Source organism: Protopterus annectens, chromosome 2.part0 (assembly GCF_019279795.1).
Source record: "Protopterus annectens isolate FY-2018-M chromosome 2.part0, PAN1.0, whole genome shotgun sequence".
Lineage (NCBI taxonomy): Eukaryota > Metazoa > Chordata > Ceratodontiformes > Protopteridae > Protopterus > Protopterus annectens.
This window is the reverse complement of record NC_056728.1, coordinates 802,181,404-802,199,610: the sequence shown is the minus strand read 5'-3', so window position 1 is coordinate 802,199,610 and position 18,207 is coordinate 802,181,404. Positions and strand designations below refer to the sequence as shown.

Here is an 18,207-nt window from a genome sequence, read left to right as displayed (position 1 = left end):
TTCTGCTCCTGTACAGTTATATACCCTTGTAATTACAACTCAATCTTCTCTTGGTAAAACTAGTGCTGTAGATTTGTGTTGGTACGTTACACAATTCCAGTCATTTCTCACTGTATTTTGTCACTTTGTTACATCTGACACTTTTTATTCTCAACTACCTCTGTGTCATTTTACTGCTGCTTCCCTCATCTTCATTTTTTGCCTTCCTGTGTTTTTTTTCTGCTTCATAGTCTTTGTAAATGGCTGCCTAACCCTTTTGTTGTTATTTTAACTACTTATCTGTCAGATTCGATTCTATATCCTATGCACTTAACGTATCATGCTAGTTTCTACCTTTGCCATGGAAAGCAGTAGTTGCTATACACTCCCAGAATTGTAGATCTGTATGTCATAACCCTTCACTTGTCACATGAAATCACTGATAATGCAATGATTTTGTATAGCAACAAAGTCAGTATGCAAGTACTCCCAGCTAAATTTCAATGGAGCATGTCTTTCAAACATGATGCATCGATGTTTGGTATTACACTGTCTGGGAAGAGCCAGGCAATGTGGAACCTCCAACTTGCCCCCCCCCCCCCAATGTGCCATACCTCTCAACTGTCCAGATTTTTGCAGAATGTCCAGATTTTTGCCTCATACTTTTGGTCTGTCCTTTAAAAAATGTGTAGTTTCTAACAAATCACAGAAGATTGAAGTCACTAAATAATGGCATATATTTGAATTTCTGACTTCAAATTCTTCAGAAAATGCATGTTAATACAAATTATATTATTCTAGCAATGTTCTAAGTTTATAAGAGCAATATTTAAAATATGTCCTTATTTTTAGGCCTTTGTCCCTCCTATTGATTTAGGCTTGGTCCAGATTTCTTGAGCTACGAGGTTGAAAAGTATGATCATGTCTCTCTGGCCAATCATGAAGAAACTTTCTGATCACATTAATACTTCTCGGCACATGTTCATAGGTGAATACTATGGTAACTGCCCTGAAGGGCCATTTTATGCCTAGCCAATAAGCTGAAGTCAGAATCAGACCCTGTACCGTGTGTCTATGAGGTACAGACTTAAACCCTTATGCCAAATCTACCCCCTGGCATCTACTCGGATCCAAAAAAAAAAAAAAAACACGCAGAGGAGACCAACATTCAGAAATGGGTTTAACTACACAAGGCCAGTGTACTGACCATGACTGACTCATGGCTTAGTACATCTGGTATAGAAAATTAGGTTAGTAGGATTTACTACATCAGAAATTTAAATTTTACAGTTAAGGTTGTGTAGTTGCATGCATTCTAAAAAAACAGGACTTTTCTTCTTCTCTTACTATCCTCCTCTGATATCCTGGTCTTTAAACTTATGCTTGTTACTGTCACAAGGTACATGTGGTAGGATATGTGTATCATAAATCTCAGTTAACAAATCCCTTACTAGCATTGTGATATATTACAGCCTAGAGGCTTCTACCTTGAATGGTACCATAACAGACAGAAGTCATAACCATTTAAAAAGCTGATGATTTCTTCCATGCTATATCCAATCCTGCTCTTGCCACTTGTGCTGACTTAGCAGGCAGTCTATGTCAGCATGCATGTTCTCTATTTTACTTAAGAATTCATCTGTCTTGTTTACAAAAGCATAAATGTATTACATGATTATACTAAAAATCAAAGAGTAAACATACTGTTGAAACATCAGCACCTAAATTCCAACTGGTTAAACTCTCAGCTGCTTAAACATAAATAAATAAAGTATTAACAAGTATATCCACTTACTTACATACTTTAATTCCACAGATTTGTATCACTGAGAGAATTGTAAAACCCAAACATTTGCAATAGTAGTACATTATATTACAACCTCCAACATCTGCACAGTCACACCCCCCAAAAATCAATGCACTCACAATCTCCAAAAATCTGCACCTGATGCCAGATATGATAATATACAACCCATCTAGCAAACCAGTGATGGATTTGTTGAACATTGCACTATTACTTTAAACTATGCTGTTTTAAAAAATTGATACTTAAAATCTGATAACTATAGCTTTTAGTGCAAAGTATTGATAACATTGAAAATATGTTAAATATACTTGAATCATGAAAATAGTTTCAGAGAGAAATACCAAAAATGCTGAATACACCCACATATCTCCTGTCTGACCAACACTTTTAAAAGCTTAAGCAGTGAAAAAAGATGGTGTCAATGCATGTTTACAAAAGTGAACTGCCTAATATTGTATATGTGCTGCCATATTTTCATTTGTGCCACAACTATTTTTCATCAAAGAGAAATGTAATGGTGTTCAGCAGCCTGTTAATTAATTTAATGTGATGTTGATTGCACAGAAGGGAACTTTTTGCTTTAATTACCAAAGCATAAAAAAAAACCTAATGGGAATTTTAAGTTTTGCAAAGTGAAATATTGCTGCATAAAAATAAAACTGAAAAAAATGCAAAAAATAATGCTTTCTGGTATAATTTAAAAAGCTGCTATGAAATTAATCCCAGTTTTATTTAATTTATTTACATTTGTTAACTGGGTAGTGTCCAACTGGGCTGGAAAAAAAAATTTTTTCAGTGGAGATCCTGGGAGAAAAGCTCCACAACAAAAATAACATTATTAAGGTACGAGCAGTAAACTTAGTGTAAGTAGTACATTGTTAACAATATGTAAATGAGTTTAACAAAAATATTATAGCAAAATATAATAACAGAATACAATATAAACATGCATGTTTCAGGCATACAGGAATAATATATATATATATATATATATATATATATATATATATATATATATATGGGTCTAGGTTAGAAGATCGACAGCCGACATCACCGACAACGGATTAGCGGGCGCCAGATGATCGACATTCAGAAGACCGACGCTACGGATGAAAACGCTGACGCCAGGGATAGTGAGTTGGAAAGAAGGCTGTGTGAGTATGCGGTGGTGACGGACGTTAGGGTGCGAGTAAGGTAAGTGTGGATAGTGACAGTCTGTGGGGATAGGGGTGGGTTAAGTGAGTTAGGGTTAGGGCGCGGGTTAGGTAAGTGTGCGGTAGTGGTATGTTTTAGGTTAGGGGCGGGTTAAGTGAGTTAGGGTTAGGGCGCGGGTTAGGTAAGTGTGCGGTAGTGGTATTTTTTGGGTTAGGGGCGGGTTAAGTGAGTTAGGGTTAGGGCGCGGGTTATGTAAGTGTGCGGTAGTGGTATTTTTTGGGTTAGCGGTGGGTTAAGTGAGTTAGGGTTAGGGCGCGGGTTAGCTGAGTGTGCGATAGTGACGGACCTTAGGGTAAGGGTTTGGGTTAGGGTTGTACATAGTTGTGTGTGTGAGGTTTAGTGTGGGTTTGTGAGGAGTTTGGTGTGCTTATGTTCTGTGTGTGGTTTTTGGATAAGGGGATGTGTTTTGTTAGTTGATTGTTGTTATTGTGGTGTGTGCAGTGTATGGGGTTTCGTGTTTGTAGACCGTCGGTTACTTGTTTGTCGGGCATGTGAGGTGTCGTGTTTATGGTTTGTCGATAATGTGGTGTCAATGTTTTTGTTGTCAGTGAATGTGGCTGTCGATCTTATGACCTATATCCATATATATATATATATATATATATATATATATATATATATATATATTATTTTTTTTACAATATATATGAGGTACATAAGTCACGTAGCTTTACAAGGTGAGTCATTTCTGAAAGACTAAACTGGTCATGTAGTTTTACAAGTTAGGTCATCTGAAGGAACAAAGATTAATAAAGAAAAAGCAGATAGTGGGATAGCCCTATGTGGGATGAGCACTATTTGGTCAAACGTGTGGGATAAGTAGGATAAAAATAGTCTTTCAGGGTAGTTTTAAATGTGGACAGGTTGGGGTTTTTAGTAATCTGTTGAGGAAGGGTGTTCCAGTCTTTGGCTATTTTATGGGAGGAGAGGGAGCCTCCATGATAGTTGTGAGACAGGGTTACTTTTAGCATTAGTTTGTTGGATGACCTGAGGAGTCTACAGTTTGTATTTGGCTGGACTAGGTTTGACAGAGCTGGGCAGTTGGTAGGACTGAATATGATTTTATGGGCAAGTGAAAGTTGTTTTAGTAATAATAGGTTGGGAAGTTCTAGGCAGTTGAGGTGTTGGAGAGCAGTGCAGTGGTGTGCTCTGTGGGGATGGTTGGTGACAAACTTAGCTATTCTGTTATAGCTGGAGTCTAGTTCATTTAGATCAGTTTTTGATATGTTAGTAAAGAATTCAGAGCAGTACAGGACGCTGGATAGCAAGTGGGATCTTGCAGTGGTCAATCTAGCTTGTGTAACGTAAAGTTTAACCCTGTATAGAGCACCTAGTTTAGAGTGGATTTTTTTGATGGCCAGATAGATGCGTTTATCAAAATTTAGTGAGTCATCTATGACTACTCCTAGGAGTTTGGTTTGATTGGTGGGTTAAATTTTTGTACCAGTGTTAAATAATATGGAGAGGGATTTGGGTACTGAGTTTGGAAGATGTATTAGAGAATATTATGAGCTTGGTCTTATTTGGATTTAGGATGAGATGGTGGTTGTTGAGGTACTTTTCAATGTCATGGAATGATGACTGAATTTTGTGTTGGAGTTCTTGTGGGGAGTGGACGGAGAAGATAAGGGAGGAGTCATCTGCATATCGGATGATGGTGGCTTGTTGGGTGGCAGTATATAGGTTGTTGGTAAATATTATGAAGAGGAAAGGCCCAAGTATGGAGGTTTGTGGTACCCCTATGGTAACTGGTAATAGTGGAGAGAGGCTGTTTGGCCATTTACTGGCCAGTTGACAGTCAGATAGACAACTGCGAAACCATGTTAGGGATGTGGTATTGAGACTGTAAGTGGCAAGTTTGTTGAGGAGCAGCTGTTGGGACACTGTGTCAAAAGCTTTTGACATATCTAAGAAAATTGCTGAGACTAGTTGTCCTTCATTTCTGAGGTGGTGAATGGTCTCTGTAAAGGTTATGAGGGCTGAGTTAGTACTGTGTTTAGGCCTGATGCCATGCTTGGTGCTGGAGAGTAGGTTGTTGGTAGTGAGGTGATTCATGAGTTGCTGTTGGATACATTTCTCTAGAATTTTGGTAATGGCGATGGGACGGTAGTTAGTGATGTCTTTAGATGGACCGCTCTTATGAAGTGGTATGATATAAGAGATTTTCCATAATTTGGGAATGTGGTTTATTAGTAATGATATGGGGGTAGACGATGGATGAGGCAGCTAGTTTTAGGTATTCATTTAGAAGTTGGTCGGCAGCTAAACAGCAGGGTTTTAATTTACAGAGGCGTTTTATTATGTAGGAGGTTGGAATGGGAATAAAGGAGGAGGAGTTTACGTCAGAAGTAGGGGAGGGGACAGTGAGTGGTGGGATTGTTTTATTGACTAGGAGGGACGTGATAGAGTTGATGAAGTGGGAGTTGATGAAGTGGGAATTGAATTATGAGACTAAGGGCACAGAGTAGTTAGTAGTGAGGGGGGGCACGGGTAGGGGTTTTACCAGGGTTAAGGAAGTGGTTGATATTCTGCGAGAATTTTTGTGGCTTGTGCTGGTATTTTTGTTGGCAGGTGAGGAAATATGTTCTTTTATCCTTGATGATTTTTTTTATTTTATTTTATTTTACATTTGTTGACTGGGCTAGTCTAGCTGGATACATGTCCATTTTCAGTAGAGGCCCAGGGAGATAAGCTCCAAGCAGGAAAAAAGAGAAAATACAATACTTAAACAATACTATACATAAATTTCAAAGCTTAGACCATTTTTTTAAATTGCAATACATTGGAGAATTAAACTTATATGGGAAGAAAAAAATAAATTTAAGTAGAGTGGTATAGAGTCAAAACATAGTTTAAAATACAACAATTTTAGATACACACAAGGTCTGAAGATGATAATATTTAGGCCAAAGAAAGAGAGATGGATGCATGAGAAGGTTACGGAAGAAAAAGAATAGGAAAAAAATACACTGGCTAGTATATGTTAGGTTTGCATAGAAAATTGTTGTAGAGGGCACATGGCACAGGAATAAGGGTTGAAAACAAGATGAGAGAAATAAGGAGAGGAAGTAGGGTTCAGTCTGGTTTAGAGCACGGACAAAGCCAGAGAATTTTCAGATGTTCTTTGAGGTTTTTTTGAAAAGATATGTAGATGAGAGAGATGTGGGTGTTCTAGGGAGCTGGTTCCAGATTTTGCCCACAACATTAGTAAGAAGTGAGTCACCTGCTTTGTTCTTAGATTTAACATTGGAAATAAGTAACTTATTAGCTGAGCGAAGTGTTTCCAGATTTTTATAAGGGGAGATCAGGTTAGTAAGGATAGGGGTATTATTTGGGTGGTAAATAATTTTTTGTATGATCACTAGTTGATTATACAGAAGATGGTTTTGAAGTTCCAGCCATCCAAGCTGTTTAAGATTAAGACAGTGATGGGTTCTGAAAGGAGTGCCTGTGGCAAATCTGGCTATGTTGTTATAACTGGTTTCAAGCTTGCTTAGATTGTGCCATGATAGATTAGTGTATATAGCGGAAGCATAGAACAGGGTGGAAGCGAGGTGAGTCTGGGCAATGTAGGTTTTAGCTTGTGGAGTGAGGAATGGTTTGATTCTATACAGGGAGCCTAGTTTTTTATTAACAGATTGAATAGTATTGTTGATATGGTCATCGAAGTTGAGTTTGTTATCTATGGTAATGCCCAGGAGACGTGTGGTAGTATCAGGGGAAATCGTAGTTCCATTATTAGAGGTAATTATGAAGTCAATCTCTGGTGACTTTAGGGTAGGAGCAAAAAGCAGAAGTTTTGTTTTTTTGGGATTTAGGAGAAGGCAATGATGGGTAAACCAGTTTTCAACAGAGTTAAATACTGTTTGAGTGAGGGTTTGGAGAGAGGTCGCTGATTTAGCAGTACAGATCAAGGTTGAGTCATCAGCATATTGTATACAGGTGGCTTTAGGAAATACAGTGTTGAGATCATTAATAAAAATTGAGAAAAGAAGAGGGCCTAGGATAGATCCTTGAGGGACTCCAATGTTGACGGGTAAAGGTGTAGAGAGAGTATTGTCCCAGAGCACTGCTTGTTGTCTATTTTCATGATAGGATGTAAACCAGTGTATTGCTTGTGGGTCAAGAGATTGGGCTTTTAGTACACTGATCAGTAATTTGTGGTTCACCATATCAAAGGCTTTGGATAATTCAATGAATAGTGCAGAAGAAAGAGAGTTATTATTTCGATTTCTGTTGATACAGTCTGTGAAAGTTAGTAGGGTGGTAGTTGTACTATGAAAGGGCCTGAAGCCATGCTGGCTGTTGGCTAGTAAATTATTATGGAGCAGATGTTGAAGTAGTTGATAGTGAATACATTTTTCCATTATTTTGGCCAGTGGGGAAAGTAAAGCAATAGGTCTAAAATCAGAGATATCAGTGGAATTACTTCCTTTTTGTAAGGGGATGATATGGGAGACTTTCCAAATGGATGGGATGTTTCCTTCTATGATTGTTCGGTTTATAAGGATGGATATGGGATATGCAATGACTTTGGCTGCTGTTTGAAGGTATTCAGCTGGGAGGCGGTCAGCAGAAGGGGTACAGGGTTTGAGTTTTTGTAGGAGTTTACAGATAAAGGATGTTGGTACGGGTTGTATATGTACGGAGGGCACTGAGCTGTTTGTGTTTTGGAAAGGGGTGGGGGAAGTAGGGGATAGTGTATTAGCGAGAGTTTGAATAGTTTCAGTGAAGTAAATGTTGAAGGCATCTGCTATTTGTAAAGGATTATTATGGGGAACTGATGATGGGGCTGGAATTTTGGGGCTGGAATTGAATAGCTTATTGATGCCTGACCAGAACTTTTGAGGGTTTTTTGGGTGTGATTGTTGAAGGAGGAAATAATAGTTTTGTTTATCTAATAAGATGTCTTTTTTGGTTGAATTTCTTAGCTGTTTATAGAGTAGGTGGTCAGCAGAGCTCTTAGTGGCTCTCCATTAGGTCCATATTTTGTTTCTAAAGAATATTTTTTCTCTGGTTTGTTTTGTGAGCCAAGGGGCTGCTTTGTTTCTAATTCGGGAAGAGCGAGGAGGGGCATGATGATCTAGGATTTGTAAGAATTTAGTATTAAAGTAGGAAACAGCTTCATCTAGTCTAAGTTCTTTCAGAGGAGACCAGTTGCAGGCCTTTAGTTCTCTTTGAAAGCTCTCAGCTTGAAAGTGTTTTTATGAGCGATAGGATGTAAAATTGTTGTTATTAGGACTATGAGCTTTTTGCTTTGTTATATAGGTTAGTACATGGTCACTAATGTCATCAGGAAGTGTTCCTGGTATGTAGGTTTCAGGATGACTATTTATAAGGATCCAGTCAAGGATGGTTTCTTTATTACTAGGTTTGTGAATTCTTGTGGGGGTGTTTATTATTTGTGTGAAGCCTTAAAGATTAATATGGGTGTTTGGTTTGGAGGAGCTACAGGTAGTCCAGTCAATGCTAAAATCACCTAGTACAATTGTTTCTTGAGGTAGATGGGTGGAAAGGGTATTAAGAATGTTTTCTAAAGTGTTAATATTGTTTCCTGGAGGAATATATGTACAAATGATGTAAATAGATTTTGATTTGTTAAGGTGGAGTTTGATGGAGAGGGTTTCTGCATTGTTATTAGAGGGAAATAACACATTATAGGATGAGACTAGGAGTTCTGATTTATATAAGGATGGCTACACCGCCACCCTTTTTGGAAGTTCGGTCATTTCTAAGGATGTTGTAACCAGGTGGGGTTATTTCTAGGTCATGAGTAGAGGATTTCAGCCAAGTTTCTGTAAGGCAAAGGATATCAAATGAATGCACTTGTAAAAGAGCATGCAGTTGACTAAGTTTGTTATTAATGTTACGGATGTTAAGTTGAGCAATTCTTAGTGAGTTTGCTACTTGTACAGAGGTAGAAATACTTTTGGATATATGTTGTTGTGGGTTATTATAGAATTGTTGATTTGGGCCGGGATTAGGATGAATATCACCATGTAAAAGGAGCTGATTGGGATGTTTTAGTAAGGTTTTTATGCTTTTAAAGTACTTGGGTAAGCTTATCTTATTGGAAAAGTAAAGAATATGGGGAGCTCTATGAAATCTTGGGAGTAGGTATGCTGAGGTAGAAGTTATGTTGCTATGGGAGAGGGAGCTAGGGTGTCTGTTAGGTAGTGTTTGTTGGTGTGGAGGTACATAATTAACTAGAGAGAAATGTTCGTAGATGGTTAAAGTGTAGGGAACAGCTAGAAAAAATAATGAAGAAATAATAAGAAGATAGTTTTTATAGTTAGAGTTCTGTGAGATGTTTTTCTTAGCATGGTTTCTAAGTTGTAAAGGGTATGATTGGTGTTATTTTTGTCCATATGATATAGTGACCAATCCTTATCTCTTTGTTACCTTAGTTGTTTTGTTTCTTTAGAAAGCTATGGTAGCTGTTTGTTTTTTTGGTGAAATTTTCTGAGGGGGCAAGATTATTTAATATTTCAAGGAATTTGTTACTGAAGTATTCTACAGCTAGGTCTAGTTGCAGTTTGTTTAATGGGGACCAATCTCAGTTTTGTAGTAGTAAACTGAAGTTGTCACAGGAGAAATATATGGGTGTACTTGTATGAGATGTTAGTTTGGATGTGTGTTTTGTTCCTAACTAGAAATCTAGGGGCATGGTTACTTAGCGTGACTGGTAGACAGTCTGCTTGGTACCCTTGGTTTGAAGTAATTTTTTATTGGAGTGCTTATCAATGCTGGTGAGGTAGTTAATAATCTGGGTGAAGTTGTATAAGTTTATAAATGAGGTAGGGGAGTTGGAGGAGCAGGAGAACCAGTTTAGGTTGAAATCAGCTAGAATGATGGCTTCTAGGGATAGAGAAAAAGATGACCAGGATAGGAGGCATTCTATGTTGTGCAGGTTGTTGCCTGGTGGTAGGTAGATGGCTACGATGTTAAGGGATTTGTGAAGATTAATTTGGAGACAAGTGATAAGGAGTTCAGAATAAGAGATGTCTGGTGGGGAACAGTTTTGTTTTCCCTAGATTAAGTGATTTTTTAAATATAATTGCTAGACCCCCACCCTGTTTATTTATTCTGCCCCGTCATATAATATTGTGACCATTTGTAGTAATTTCAGAGTCTTTGATGTGGGGATTTAATCAGGTTTCAGTTATGACTGCAATGTCTGGGGAGTAGGAGGCAAGGGTGGCATGGAATACAGGTAATTTGTTTGCAAGGCTTCTGAGATTAAAGCATGTAATGAGAAGGTCAGAGTTACTGGTAATAGGTGAAGACATATGGGTAATGGTGTATGTGAGATTTTGGGTGGATGTGTCAGAACAGGAGCTTAGGGGTAATGGGTAGGTTACATGGAAGGTACAGATGGGTCCAGGATTGGGATGGATATATGATTGGAGTTTTATCTTTGTTAGAGAGTACAACATTAGGTACTTCAGTTTGGTTATAAGTTGGTTATACCTGTAGAAGGACAACTAAGTGTTGGTGTGTTGTATATGTCTTGAAGGGAGGACATTAGTATTAAATATAGGGTAAGTCTTGGTGATGATATAATGATAAGGTTTGCATGAGAGGTGTGGTGAGGTGTATGTGAGTGTTGGGGATGGGTGCTTGCTGAGTTTAAGTTATGGGGTTGATAGTATAGTAAAAAAGGAGGAGGATGCCTGATAATAGAGTATTATAGAACAAGCAGTTTTGGCCTTTCATTCTGATTGGAGAGAGGGTGTGGAATCAGGAAGTGAGGTATAGGAAAGCAGAGTGTAGTATTGTATTGTGAGAGGTTGAGTCTAGGTGGGGTTAGTGGACAGGAGTTGTGTATAAGAGTTAGTTAGAGGGGTGTGGTTAGCTGAAGTGGGAGGGCAGTGGATTGGAGAATTTTACAGGGGGTGTGGTTAGCTTAGGTATAAAGGAAATGAGATAGGGGTGGGTGGGAACAGGGCTTGGGTAGGGTTGCGGAATGAGCCTGAGCGAAGCAAGGGGGATCAGAGCGGGTTGGCCACAGTTAGGAGTGAGTCAGACAAAAAACAATCACTCAGTCCACAGACTGCTTATATGTATGTCTGTTTGGAGAAAAGGTACATTGCCTTTCTGTTAGTTTTTGTTTTCTTTTTAATATATGCAGGACCTTAAAGGACAAAAGTAATATCTTTACTGCCTACAATGTGCTGTTTAGCCAATTCAGAAACCTTGCGCTGTGTATTTGTACTTATGTTAACTTTAGTATGTTTGGCTTAGCTGGGAGTCAGGAGCAACTACTAAAAGGGTATGTGACTGTATATTAAGGATTTTTGTAATTAAGGATTACAAGACATGCTATCTTGTGAATGGGGACGGGGCAGCTGCCATCCCTGGCCTACAGTTAACAAAGTTCACTATGCACTTAATACAGGGATAAGTCCAAAATATTGTGGAATTCAGGTGCACCTACAATGATTTTTTTAGTCCGTTTTCTTTCAGGATGATTGTATCCTTTTATTGTTTAGTGGCCAGGTTCATGAAGTTGCTAGAGCAAGTAAAAACTGCCATGGACCAGTAGGAGGGGAAAGGCTGAGCAACCCATTCACATGGGCTGTGGAAATCTAAAAATAAGAATAGAGAGTAAGAAACAGTTGCAGTTAGTAGGGTCACTGAAGAAGCTGGAGGGAAGTACAGGAGAGACAGAATACCATAGCTGAGAAATGCAAGCATGAAATGTGTAATGAAAACATTACTAACAGGGCAGAGTGCAATTCTGACATTTAGTAGAAGTTTAAAGCATACCAGTGAATAAATGCAGCACAAATAGACCAGACCAATACTAATATGCAATAAACTGCCCACGTATGCTATACTAACATTAGTATGTGCACATGGTATATAAATATAGCATGCAGGCCTAAGAAAACAGTACAGGAGTAACCAGATGCATATTAGCTAAGCAGAAAGAGAAGGGAAACATTTCCCATAGTTCGCCAGACAGTGTACCATGCATTAATACAGCTTTAAATGCCTTGCAAGCCTAGAAATCTTAGTCCTCCAAACATAGCCTTAAAAACACATTGCTTGAATCATAAATAGTGAACTATTTTCATTGAAACAAAGTGGCTTTTCATAAGATTGCAGCAATAAATAAGCAAAATACAGATAGCTTCCTGCAAGACCCCACTAAAGTCACATTTATGTTACAGAAACAGCTACAAAATACATGATAGAGCAACACAGACAAAGTACAGCACAGACAGATTGCTTAGGGCTGCGCCGCTAGATATTAGGCAGGAATGCTAAGCAAAAACTATCAGGCTGTAAAAACAAAACATCATTGTACAAAATATTAAAGCTAAAGCAAATAATTAGACCTAAACATCCTAGAAGTATGTCGCCCATGCTAACGCAATTATAGACAAAGTAATAAATGCATACAAATGACAGTGAATTTAATAAATAACTATACTAGAACTACAGGAAACAACAGCACAGTGACATGGCTGCTTCTCATTGATCTGCTCATAGCAATCCTCAGCGTTAAGCCAGAAAACCATATGTTAAGCAATCCTGTCATTCAATCCAATACTTGAAAATATTTCAGTCATTTTGTTTCATACAAGTCATCAGAAATAAACATAGAGAGAAAAGGCCCATTGCCCTCTCAGTCCAGTGCTATGTTTCTTTGGAATATATTATCCTACATGTTCCTCGTAAGATGATTCTTTGCTTAAAGAAGTGCACATATGCTAACACAGCACTTTAAGCAACATTACACTGTGCAGTAGAGTCAAGGGCCAACTCTTTAATACCACATAAACTCAGCTTTATTTCTTATAGAAAATATGTAAGTTCGCATTTTTTATGAGTCTGGCTGGCTGACTCAAGTCTTGAACTGCTATTATTACTACAGTCCAGTCATATATACATGGATTCTGTTAACAGCCAGCTGCATACAATATACTTCCATTGTTCTCAGATATTATATGTTACTTCAGTATTTTATGAATTGAGTGAGTGAGACATGTGTAAGACTCAGAATGTAGTTCAGCTGATGATCTCTGATACAGGAAGTAATTCATTTCTGACCACATTTTGTTTCCCAGGGCTTTGACTGTAACTTATACTACTGTTCTGTATTTAAACATGATAAGTGGGCCAATCAACTTTTTAAAGCCTAATTCACTTCCTCAAGGAATGAAAAACCTCAATCTCAAGTCACTGCTTTGAGACAAGCTTTAGAAACAGTCTTGCTCTAAATGGAGATTCTCCTGTATTTATTTCTACAGTTGTATTGGGAGGATATGACATTGCTGAATCAATTCATGGACTACAAGGCATCTGCACTGAATAATTATATTAAATAAAGCTTTTCCACATTTGATCATTGGGCCAAGAACTTGTAAGTGATTGTGTGTTCTTGAACAATAAAGCATTTTTTTCAGAATGAGAAATGGCAGTATGCGTGTATTCCTTGCAACAGAAGGAATTAATTTTACAGAGTCTAAACACCAGGAATAGAAAACTGATTTGCCAATTACACAACACAGATTCAGTTTCAGTTTTCATTTCTCAAGACTAAGCATTTCTGTTTGTCATTTCATAATTAATATTCAACCACAGAAAAAGGGATACCAATGATTTATCTTACCCGGAGTATGCAAGTGCGGTGCTCAATAGAAAGCTCTCTACCCTGAGACCTAGAAAGAATAACAAAAAAGGTATGTTATTAGCATTAATGTAAATGCTAAAAAAAAAAAAAAAAAAAAACAGAACTGTGAAGACACTAGTTCAATACCTTAGGTAATGAATACTCATGTACATTTTGAGGAAATCAATAAGAGAAAAGTTTTTTTCCTCACAATATCTTAGATGTAACACTGTAACTATTAGCAAAAGTACAGTTCAATAAAATCATTAGAACTGAAGCTAGTGGAGTACATTGACATCATATGAAGAATTGAGATAATAAAAGGTGCAGCTGTCTTCCATAATGGCATGGGCAGTTGGTCAAAGGAGAAAAAACTATATTCATTGCAGGATTAAAATGCTTTAATTTTTCACAAAGATAGAAAAGTAGAAATATAGTGAAACATTTACTTTTGTATTTAGTCTCACTACAGTGTATTGCTTGCATATAAATATGACCTTTGTTGCACTGTGTTATATTTCCTCCTCAGTTTCTCATTTGGAGTATGTTGTCATAAAAGCAAATCAACTGCTTTATGTCATAGTGTTATATTCTGAAAGCAAAACAAATATATTAAGTAATCACTCAGTGACATTTATGCTGAAAATATCAGTGACATTTTGTTTATCCTGTCTGAATCATAATAATGTTTGAAATTTGATCTGTGTGTATTTAGTCTAGTGTTATGCAATCCATATGTTATAACTAAATGCATACATCTCAACCACTTAGAGCAAGAAATCTGGACAAAGCCATATATAATGGAGGAACAACAGCCCATAAATAGCGACAGTTTTTAAATATTCATCTCACAGATTTAAAAAGTTGACAGAATAATTTGGATTTTCTTAAGGGTATGAAGCCTGCAAGTCATGTCTGTCATTATTTTCTGATTTCCATCCTCAATGATTTACCACCGGTTTGCTAGAAAAACAAAATTTTGTGAGGAACATATCAAAAATATGAGGCAAAACTTAGGACATTCTGTGAAAATCTGGACAGCTGAGAGGTGTGACTAAACATAAATTAACTTAAAATATAAATATGTAGTTAAACTCTGGTGTAAAATGATTCACTTGGGTGCAGGAGAATCAGTTGTGATAGAGACAATAACTCAAAATAGTTAATATGAAGTAAATATTAGGAGATAGAATCTCAGCTCAAAAGATTCAGAATTAGGGTTTTTATAGGCAGTTGGAGCCAGGCCAGTAACAGAAAACATGAAGTATAGAAACATAAAGACCAACCTGAGAAAAGACACTTGCAGCCTTGATGTAAAACAGCATCTGAACAGCAGCAGATTTGAAGAAATTGATGATTTTTGCCACAGGTTTTATGTAAAACAAACAACACCTGCTTCTGTACTTACTGTACAGATTCTGAAATATGGGCAATGGGTTGTACAAGGATAGACAACTGTGCATGCAGTATAAACAATCAATACCATAGGGACAATCATGTGGAGCTTGTTTGCTTGTGATACATCCTATGATGCCATAGCAACTGCATGGCCTACCATGCATTTTCAGCTTGATGGATATTTTCAATCATTATTTGATTTAAGTTTAGAGAAAATTATAACTTCTCATGTGTAAAAACATCATATAGATTCATTTTATTCACACGGGCAAGTCATTATTTTTATGTTGAGGAATTATAACACACTTTTTTTTTTTTTGAAGTTTTTCTCTGTTGTACCGTTATATGTGACAGCATATGAATGACTTGAGCTTCATGGTTTATGGTGGTATTTATAATATGAGGAATATCCATAGCAGAATATTGAAACAGTTTAGATAGAGCACATAATTTTTTTTTTCTTTTTTGCAATGGTCTCGGACACAAGGACCAGCTTGTTTTCCCTTGCAGGCAGGACATGTAAGAAAAGGAAAACCATTCTTTGAGTGACTTCTCAATGAATTGGCTCATTAAAAACTAGTAAACTTTTACTCTACAGATTTGTTATTTCATAAGGAAAGATTGCAGTGTAGTTCACAAACTACCTTTTGCTATGTGCACCTCCTCATGTACCTCCCCCAAAATAACTGAGTTCTTGAGATTTAGGGAGTTTGTATACTATAGGATCTTATCAAACTTTCACGGGGCACAGTTGTCTTGTAATAGAATATAAACTGATATTTGGCCCTGTTTAGCGTGATTTTTAGTTCAGTGAGTTCTGTTTCTGGATCTCTGGCAATCTGTCTAGAGGTGATGTGCTCCCTAACAAATATGGAGAGTCCACCACAGTTGCCATCATGTCTGACGGCATAATGAAACCCAGGTACAGAGGGAGGGATTTATGAACATATAAGCCAAATTACAGTATTTACTCAGGCATGGCTGCATTTCAAATGCTGGACAGCCTTGTCATCCAGTAGCTTGTTGTTGATATATCTTGTGGGATTTACTCATTTTGTTTTTTTTTTTATTTTTCTAGTAAGCAGGTTGCTACTTAAGAGGTGAGTAATAATTTTAATTGGACAGGTTAAATAGTAATGTATTGAGTCTAGCATTTCTCTAGCTTCTCTATATATGTAACCATTTGGCTCGATGTTTGGATATACAGTGGTGTTCCATGTTGTGGGCCAAAAGAATATATCTCAATAAATAAATATATCTTATATCTTGTTTTCAGCATTCTGTAGCATAACCATATTATGGGATGTGTTGAACGCAATAGATAAGGTACATTCTAACTTGGGGAGTAGAACAGTCATAGCTATTGTTCATCTAGCTTTACCATTTATCAGGTGAGTTATCTTGTATACTTTCAGCTGGATTAAGACTTTACTTGCAGTCTGGTGTTTAGGGTGTTAAGGTTTACTCAGGAAACTCATGCAAATATCTCTGATACATGACTACTGCAAGTGTGGTACCTGCAGACTCCATTATGGTTAATGGCAGGGCACTGGAAGACCATTTATGTGTACTTAAATGCATTCGGTGAATTGTGAGGTTTAGTTGTTAAATTTGGAGTAAAGCCAGACTCATTTTTAGCAAAAGTCATTCTGCAACCGCTTGTTTAGACCAGAAGATGCTTTTCGAGTTTTTGTAATGATGATGTCATCAGCATTTAAGATGTAGCATTTACAGGAAATGTCTGTTGATAGCTCGTTGTTGAATACACTGATGATGGCCTCAAAATGGATGCTTTGGCTTACTCATTGAACTTATGTCTGAAAATTAGTTGCTGCATGGACTATACACGTTTCTTAATGTAAGACAGCAAACCATTGTGTTGCTTCTTCTGAGAATCCATCATTACTTGGTTTCTGAAGAAGCATGGTATGGTAAACATTTTTAAATAAAATTTTGAAGGCTAGTGAAGTAGTGCCTTTATCCTTATTAACATAGGTTTAAATTGCTATTGCATGTAGGTCTATTAGTGCACTGTACTTTTTATGAAAGCTATACTGTTGTTAGGATCTCATACTTTCTTAACTATTCAAGTATTTGTCCATATACCATTTTTCAAAGATTTCAGCTAGTGAATAAATATTTACAAAATGATCTATACTCTTATGCTGTTTGGGGGGTTATGACCTTTGGGTAGTGGAGAGCTAGAGAGTGTTTAAGGTTAGCAGGGATGACCTTGGTTTTGAGTGTATCATTAAATGTGTGTTAGAGGTCCACTTAGGATAAAGTATCCTATTTTCGGGAGCTTGAGGTGAAGAATTTGAACATTTGAATTCCAGTTGCAGTTTACTAGTTTTAGCGGTACTTTTATTGATGATTTTGTGATAAAGTAGAAAGGGGCTTCTACTGGATATGGAAAAGAGGATGCAATATTAGTAGACAGCATGACATATGGTAGAGCAGAGATATGTAATCTTTCAAGCAATTTAAGTTGTTTATGCTGACTGAGGTTCTATTAGTTGCTTTAGAATAAAATTGTTTGAGTGAGTTGATTTATATTTAAACAAAACTGCTATAGTTCACTACATAGATTAGTCTGGTAATTTCTAAAATAGGTAATCTAATATGTCTCAATTTGTATTTTCAGAATTACAGAGACAGAAAAAATAATTAAGGAAAAGACCTCAAATTAAGGATAAGTTTTAAATACTTGTACAGTTATTTTAAAACTTGTCAAAATTATTTGCAATTTTTAGGATAGATAGAGCAAATGTTTGAGAACACATTAGATGTGTCCTGTTAATGTCCAAACAGTTGAGTGGTATAAACCACTTACAGTATGCTTGGGTTTATTCTGCTGGTTTTCCTGGTGGTTTGATATGTGGCAGACTCAGTTGGTTCTGTTTAATTTGCTTTCCATTCAAGGCAAGACTGTCTCAAGCTTTAATATGTTTTTATAGTTTGCAGAATAAGGGAAGCTTTTGCTTGATATATCTGTTTATTAATGGACAGAGACAGCTCTGTTGGAATAATAGGGTTACCCAATGAGACAGGCGGATCCCAGTTCATTGATAGATTACAAACGTGTTCAATGTATTATTTCCTATTCTTATAAGACTATACGCTCTGATGAGTCAGGTATGTTTCAGGTAAAGGATGGCTAGGCCAGTAAAGGCCTTGGTGAATTTAT

The 18,207-nt window shown here is 37.0% G+C and overlaps 1 protein-coding gene across 1 annotated transcript in view; it reads right to left on the bottom strand.

The window, feature by feature from the left end:
• The window catches only part of PTPRD (protein tyrosine phosphatase receptor type D), a 6,523,893-nt gene that overhangs the window by 3,853,920 nt on the left and 2,651,766 nt on the right, over positions 1 to 18,207 (bottom strand). Inside the window, exon 9 of the mRNA XM_044061085.1 lies at positions 13,623 to 13,671. The gene's annotated coding sequence lies outside the window, so the exon portion shown is untranslated. The remainder of the gene's footprint in view (positions 1 to 13,622; positions 13,672 to 18,207) is intronic.